The sequence below is a fragment of the Aulonocara sp. 'chitande type north' Nkhata Bay genome, linkage group LG7 (assembly GCF_057382095.1).
Source record: "Aulonocara sp. 'chitande type north' Nkhata Bay isolate Kocher_YH1m ecotype deep benthic linkage group LG7, A_spYH_male_GT1.1, whole genome shotgun sequence".
In the NCBI taxonomy this organism is placed as follows: domain Eukaryota; kingdom Metazoa; phylum Chordata; class Actinopteri; order Cichliformes; family Cichlidae; genus Aulonocara; species Aulonocara sp. 'chitande type north' Nkhata Bay.
The window spans coordinates 16,991,242-16,998,904 of record NC_141350.1 but is presented as its reverse complement, the minus strand read 5'-3'; positions in this window follow the sequence as shown (position 1 = coordinate 16,998,904).

The window sequence follows — 7,663 nt, the reverse complement described above, 5'->3', positions numbered from 1 at the left end:
ATGCTTCGCGGGCTCTGCAAGAGGCATCTCTTACGTTTTACATTTCCATAGTTTCATCATGCAGCTATTTTCTGACCACTGCTGGTTCCTCTGTCTGAGCAGCTGTCAGGATTTTTCTTTTCGATCACCGCAGCTCTCAGCTGAGTAGCTGCCCTTTAGATATTTGAGAGCTGAAAACTTTCTTCCCGGCAAACTTCAGACTGTGCAACCAACATTTAAAATCGACTCTCCTAAAGGTCTTCATTTACCTTTAACTCGATATCACGATACAGTGTTGCGTCAAATAAATAATAAAGGGTTTCTCTTCGAGTTCACCTTGTTTGCATCCTGTACTTGTCCAGATGCAATCACAAGATGGCAGCATAGGCAAGCTCACATCTGTATTCATATCTCCAGAAAATACACCATAATGCAATCTCCATTGTTCCCAGTAAAGATTGACTACACCATGCTCAACACGAGGAAGCCCGCGGAGCGTAGAAAGCAGGGGGAAACGGCTTCTGTTGTTTGTGTAATTAATCCTGTTGGATCAGAGATGGAACACAAGTGGATTCTGTTGTGGCGTCCTCATGGTGGGGCGCAAACCAACCAGCAAGGAGGGAGGTCTACCCTTTCGCTTGTGTGTATGTGTGTGTGTGTGCCTCTCCATGAATTGTGTGTGGTCTGTGGGCCTTGGTACGACAGTGAGTCAGCCAAGTAGCCTCCACACGGTGACACAGTTCACCTGAACCAATACCATTCTTCACAGAGAGGAGCCTATAATTAGGTGCTAATTTTCTCTGGTTCCACTGTGACATGATGCTGGGGGCCATGGCGAGGCAAGACAGAGCGCGTGGGTGCATCTGATGAACAGTGGCGAGAACTCGACTCGAGACCATCTGGCCGAGTGGCTGACGCTGCCCGCTGCTGTCTCTGCTGACGCTGGGACCGGGGCAGGGCCCACCCACGTCAGTCTGTCCTCCCCGTACCGCTCCTCCGGACCGGGACCCAGGCGTCTGTCCACCACAACATGTTTATCTCGAGTGGATGCCAAGTGAATTGGGTGCAGCGATCCAGCAGCATAGAAAAAAAGAGGAAGGGGGGCGGGGGGGTACAAGCATAGGGGGGAGGAAGAGGAGAGGGCAAAGAGAGGGGAAGAGAGTGTGGGAGGAAGAGGCTGAGAAAGATGGATTAGAGTAAGAGAATGGGATTAAAAGAATCCAGATGGAAGAAAGGAAGACAGGCCCACAGACAGACAGACACACACACACACACACACACACATAAAGACACAAAAACAGAGAAGCAGACAAACAAAAGTACATTAAAGACAACCTAAAAAAACTGACTGCAGATGAAGCAATCAAATCGCTGTTCTAGGTCATTGAGAGCATCCTAATGCAGTGCATAACTTTACCGTCAAAGATAGCACTGGTGTTCGACTATTGGAAGATGAGGGGGGGGGTTTCTGCATCGAGATGCTTCTCCCTCTCTCTCTCTCACACACACACACACACACACACTTACCGACAAACACAAAAGTCTGGATTATGTTAAAAGTAAAATTGTGTAAAGGCATGCCCCCAAAAGCTTTTGAAGATGGTGCTCTCGGGGCAAAAAACTCATTCTCCAGCGTGCCCCTATCATGCTGACTCCTGTTATCTTCTCTCTTTTCCATCTACTCTGATCCAGCCTTTCCCACCCTCCCTTTCTTCCTTCCCTCCCCGCCTCCCCCGAGTTTAATTTTTCCTCCCGCTCCTTAAACTCCTATCAATCTAAGCTTCTGCAGTTTATTTCTCATCTTCCTTCCTCTGTCACTGAGAGCCTTGTCCCCAGGCCTGCATCTTCTACCTTTGACCTCTATCTGTCAATGCCGGCTGTCTCCTCAACTCAGATGGAAATCCCGGAAGATTGGGTCACAAGACATTGACATCTCTCGGAGCAAATAATGAAAAAAAAAGGGGAAATGAACCAGCAAACAAACAGCTAAACGAGTGTTTGCACAAACAAATGGTTGCCCGGCCGGGTTAATGAATGAACATGTAGGGAGAGAGAGAGAGGGATTGTTGTAGCAATGCATCCATTCAATTTCCATCCAAGCCTGAAGATTCTGCTGTGTAATTGCTTCATGCATAGTTGATACACTGCATAATCAACCAAATATGCTGGATTTTCTCTGTTTGTGTAGATCTGGACTTTGAGGGCCACTGGAAAGTTAGGATTTGGAGTTGCTTTTAACGCAAAAACTCATTCATATCTGAGCGCTCAACGTTCTCCTTTCAAACACACAGGCACATGCGGGACCAGTGAAAGGTATGCTCTCCTGTAGTTGAATCAGGACCGCGATGTGTTTTATTCATATAGATGAAATATTCATTAGCCTGTTGTCGCTCTGCTTTTGTCTGTGTCTCTTACACGTAAGCCGATTAAAAATCAAGACGGACTACGGCCGCAAATTGGTTAGCTTCGTGTAGGGGTGTAAAAACAATGCAAATGGATGGACGGAGTTCCCAATGGGCGTCAGCAGATTGTGTTCATGCAGCATGCAAATGCGTAAAGCATGAAGCTGGTCCAAGCCCTCAAACCAGTTGCTGAATAGTTGCTGCACTATAGAGAGGGATGGATTTCTGTTGATGGAAGCCTCCAACGAGAGATGCATACCAAAGACCTCCCACCCTAAGAAAGCATTTTCACACAAAGCAAGAGGCACACATTTCTGCCATATACACACATACATATAAGCTTGGCCAGTCATTCATGCTCGAACAGAGCAGACTCGAACAGGCAGGCAGCACCACGCACACGAAAAGAAACAGCGTGATGTGAAATGGTTTAGCTTCATGAGGTGTATGAACAGCAACAGCCCGAGGCAGGAGAAATGACAGGGAGAAAAAGCGTCCTTTTTCCTCTGAGAAAGGTGTGTTCACACTTCTTTTGTGGAGCAGCAGGGACATGTCAGGGGCAAAGTCCCCATGTCTCCATCTCTAATTGGAGCGTATCCCTCTGCCCTGTCCCCATCGCACTATGGTGAATGCAGGATGCTGTGCTAATGGATAGCCCCCCTGCGGAGGGCTTGTCCTTGATGTGCGATTTGACGGCAGCCCTTGCTGAGGGTAGACTGCAGATTAGAGGCAAATCAGAAGATTTGTTTGTCCTCTCCAAGCGGGGTGGGACATTCAAGGAGAGAGACCAGCCGTGTGCTGTGATGGAGTGGGTTGGACCGGTACGACAGATGTGTGTTAGTGTGACTGATGTGTTTTGGGTGAGCAGGCTGCGCTGGGTCACCGACACCTGGAGAACGAACATAAGCCCGTCCAAGAAATGCCTGGGCATACTGATGCTGTGTTTGTTTCGATCACTGTCCAAATGGCGAGCTGAGCCAAAGGTAGCTTTCTGTGATAGCACCTTTGGTGAAGATTTAGGAGAAGATAACGATGTTGTAATTACCTGTGCTAAATTGGAACTGTGGCTGCTCAATGAGGTATAAACAAGGTTGCTCTGGTCCCCTTGGGGTAATTGTTTCAGAAGCCTGCAACAGCCCGGTCCAGTGATGGTGAAATTGGAAGGGGTGGTATCCTGTAATTTCTCAGACCACTGAAGCGTGCCCTGTGTGTGGGCTGAAACTCAGGCTGATTCCAAATGGAAGCATAACTTTTTGTTCCCTCTTACTGTAAGAGTCAAAGTCATTGGTCTCAATCAGCTTTAAACCTGGAGATGATAGGGGCCTGTGGGTCATTGGGCACCACCTGTGCTGTCTTTTGCATTTCAGTGAGTATCCCATTTCCTATTACGGAACACTTTGTTCGGTCACAGGCGCAGATTTTTTTGAAAATGCTGTATTAACATATGCGCACAGGTGGTTAAATCTATGTTCCAATAAGCAGAAATAGTTCTGAAGGAAAAAAAAGAAGAAGCATATCCTACTCGACACTCCTTGCAGATGGCTTGTCTGTTAATATTAGCATAATAGCATTCTGAGCACACTTGCAGAAATTCACTTATTCATCACAGCATCGGGCCAAGCTAAATAATACCGCGGCCCTTGAGCTTTCAAGGGGCGACATGATTTCAAATATTTGAAGCAGATTCACTGTGTACAGTCTAAACAAGTGCTCAAATTAATTGCTGAATGCTAATACAAGCAGACAGCACTGCACGGTGAGATGTCATGCCCGTCATGCAGGCTTGACCACAGGAAAACTGCGAAGCAATGGGTTATCCCTCTGATCTGGCTGGCTCAATCCTGGTCCCACATCACACCATGTAACCAGAATTCGCGGCCACAGCCTTAACGCTGTGAGCTCCCTCTGATTTAAAGCCCTACTTTTCATTTTATCTTTTGTATGCGACTGACCAGCGCAGCATCGCTTCAAAACATGAACCACAACTAGTTATATCAAAGTTTCATTATTCTACAGTCACCCCTTTTTTCACTGTACCACAAAACAGCCTGAACCTCATGGTGGGCTTTCTGTAAGACTGAAAGATAAGAGGGATCTGAAATAACACGCCGCAGCAAACTCGCACAGGTAATGTCTTTTTTGACTGCTGTAAGAGAAAATGCAATATAATGCATCAAAGTCACATAGATTAAAACACCCACCCACACACCCACACACACAAAAGCATAGGGCAGCCACCAAAAAGCATGCAGTGCAGCTTCTCGCTGACATGCTCCGGGCCATGCTTAATAGCGTGTTGCTTACATTATTTTAAAACTTTAAACTAGAGGCCTCTTTATTAACATGCATATTACATTATCGAGATGGTCCAGGCCACATTACTGTCATGTATGCCCATCAAAGTCCCCCATGAATTTAATTAAGCGTGTTGTCTTTAGTATGCTACGGGCTGCTCATAAAGACGTCACGTAGCGGAATACATTTCGTGCCCTTCCCCCATCTTCATCAGAACGATTCAGTAGATTTCACTACTCGACAGTGGACTGATGAAGGCAGAAGAATGAAAATATTGACTTTCTGGAAATCTGGGGGCACATGTAATCATGACAATGATCATCACAGAAAATCAATCCTTAATATTGTCACGAAAGCTATTCCATATATAGGATATTATAATTGCTGCACTGAATATCACATGGTGACATTTACATACCACAGAGACATTGTTGTGCCTACAGGCAGAGAGCGCAACCATGCAGATTACAGATATTTATTCATGTACAGCAGAAGTGGTGATTTAACAAAATAAAGTGTTTAAATTCAATTAAAGATGAGTAAACATAAACCCTTAAAGGCACCCTCAGTTGTTATTTTGAGTTTACTTAATAGAAAAAACAATGTTGTACTCATGAATACACATTAATTAGTGGGTGATTATGTATTCTAACGAAAACGTGCAATTAAACCATTATACACAGGAGCGAGCGCCAGTTTGTGGAAGCTGCCATGTTGTCCCACCATCTTGAATACAGGGGCCGAGAGAGACCAGTCACACATTTAGTACGCCAAAGGCAGAGGACAAGAGAACTCGTAAGTGTTCATGTGCAAATTTTTATGTATGTTTTAGCTTCAGATTCAAGCTATGAAAGAGCTTGTTTAATCGTCAGAGATGGGTTTCCCTTCACCACAGATGTGAAAGAAACAACTTGAACTTCCTTATTTTCACTTATTTTCACGGACCGGCCTTTAAAGTGTCGCGGATAAATACAACAAAATAAAACTAGTACCGAAAAAAAGAAGATTTATTCATAACACACGTGAAAACACCCAGGAAAACCGAGTTAACGATAAAAAACGTTAACAAAATAACGCTGAAAACCGATAAAAACCCTGAAAACCATACATTTCACACCTGAGCCTCAACTCTCGCGACCCGGTACCAAACGACTCACGGACCGGGGGTTGGGGACCGCTGCTCTAGGACATTAAAACGTGCATAAATATTTATTGCCAGCAGATTAGACATGTGACCCCAATACCTCTGAAGAGCTGACAACAACCCGGCTGGTTTTAAGCTAACATTATGTCAGCTAACTCTGATAAACAGCTTGATTACATTCTCACAATGTACGAGAGTTTATTCACTAACGATCTAGGTTTAAACCTGGAAGCCTCGAAAGAATTACGCACTTAAAATGTGCAATCTACTGACATCTAGTGGTGAGATTTTACACACAGTTACTTTAAACATGTAGGCTTTCCCCTGACTGCTAACTCTTACATTCTAATCCACGAGTAAAGACAGACATCTTATTTGGGTATGAGTATCAACTATGCCTGTCACAACCCCGTTGTCTTCATTTTAAAAAATACTTCTGGATTATGTGGATCATTTGCTTTTAAACCCTTAATAATTAACAGTGGGTTGGATGACTTTATGAAGTGTGAAATGAGCCACTCTTAAAGACAAAGAAGCCCACAGAAAATTATCATCTGATTCTGTTGTTTCCATTCAGAGCGCCGGACCCTCTTGACGTCTTTCAGCTCACTGCTTTAGTTTTACAGCTCCCGAATTTACTGCTGCTGGCTGCGTGCCGAGGAAACACCAACTGCACTTGTAGTGCGAACTGAAACATAACCCCAGTGTTGCTTAAGCTCTGCTTTATGTGCAAACAGACAGCTGTTTGCTAGCACGTATCAACTTTACAAGATTATAATATGTCACTATCAATTCTGCCGGGCGGGCATTAATTCTACATCACAACAAAGCAATAAAATGTTGTCTTGCCGATGCCAGCCTCTCCTTTTTATCCTGTCATGGTGGAAGACTTTATAAGACATAATAATATGGATCAAGTGGGTAATGAGATGTGGCTCAACCTTGAATTTCATTTGCAACATCCGGAGTCTCATTGTCATGTGCATATATTGCCCCTTTCTCTGTAACGAACATTTAATGGAGCATTTTTGTTTGTTTGTTGTGGGGTGTTTTTTTTTTTTAACATGACAGGGGAGGGGGTTAGGGAGAGCTTACAATTACGCTATTATTCCCAGTGTGCCCTGTTAGGCTAAATACTTCAAATCCATCAGAAAAGACATAATTAATCTGGTTCATTTGACAGGGATAATAAACCCTGTGTAATAAGAATTATGTGAAAGTGATTGGCAGCTTGTCGTTGGGTCTTTAGGTGAAGAAAATAAGAGGGAGCTCAAATATGTGTGCGCGCGCTGATGTACATGCCCAAATTATGTGTGTGTGTGTGTTTGTCTATATTTATGGTGGTGCTGGGGGGGTTAGTGTGAGGGGGTGCGATACAGTTTGTGTGTTGTGATCCAGTCCCAGCTGTGTCTCATTAACTGCTGTCATTTTAATCCTCTTAGTCAAATCCCATAATTTTGTCCATCAACAAAAACAGAAGCAACAGGGCAAGAATAAGCTGCAGCTTCAGCCATTGCGAACGGAGGAAGTCAAGACGGAGTCGACACACAAACGCAGCTACCCCGGTGTTATGTAAAACAATCAGGGAGGCTTTGTTTTTAAAATTTCATTGACTGTTTTTGGTGCACAGCCACTGTTAATCTGGTTTGGACTCCAGGAGTTCAAAGGATTTGTTGTTTGTGGCTCCACTCGGTTCATCTGCAGATTCCTCCCGGGGATCATCAGCAGATCAGGTTGCGTTACGTAGCACTCTGAATTCCTGCACATTCCCTTCTTCTTCCCATGTGAATTTATTTGAAAATGTATGACTGATTCAGTTTCTGCCTCCGAGTGGCCCGACAGT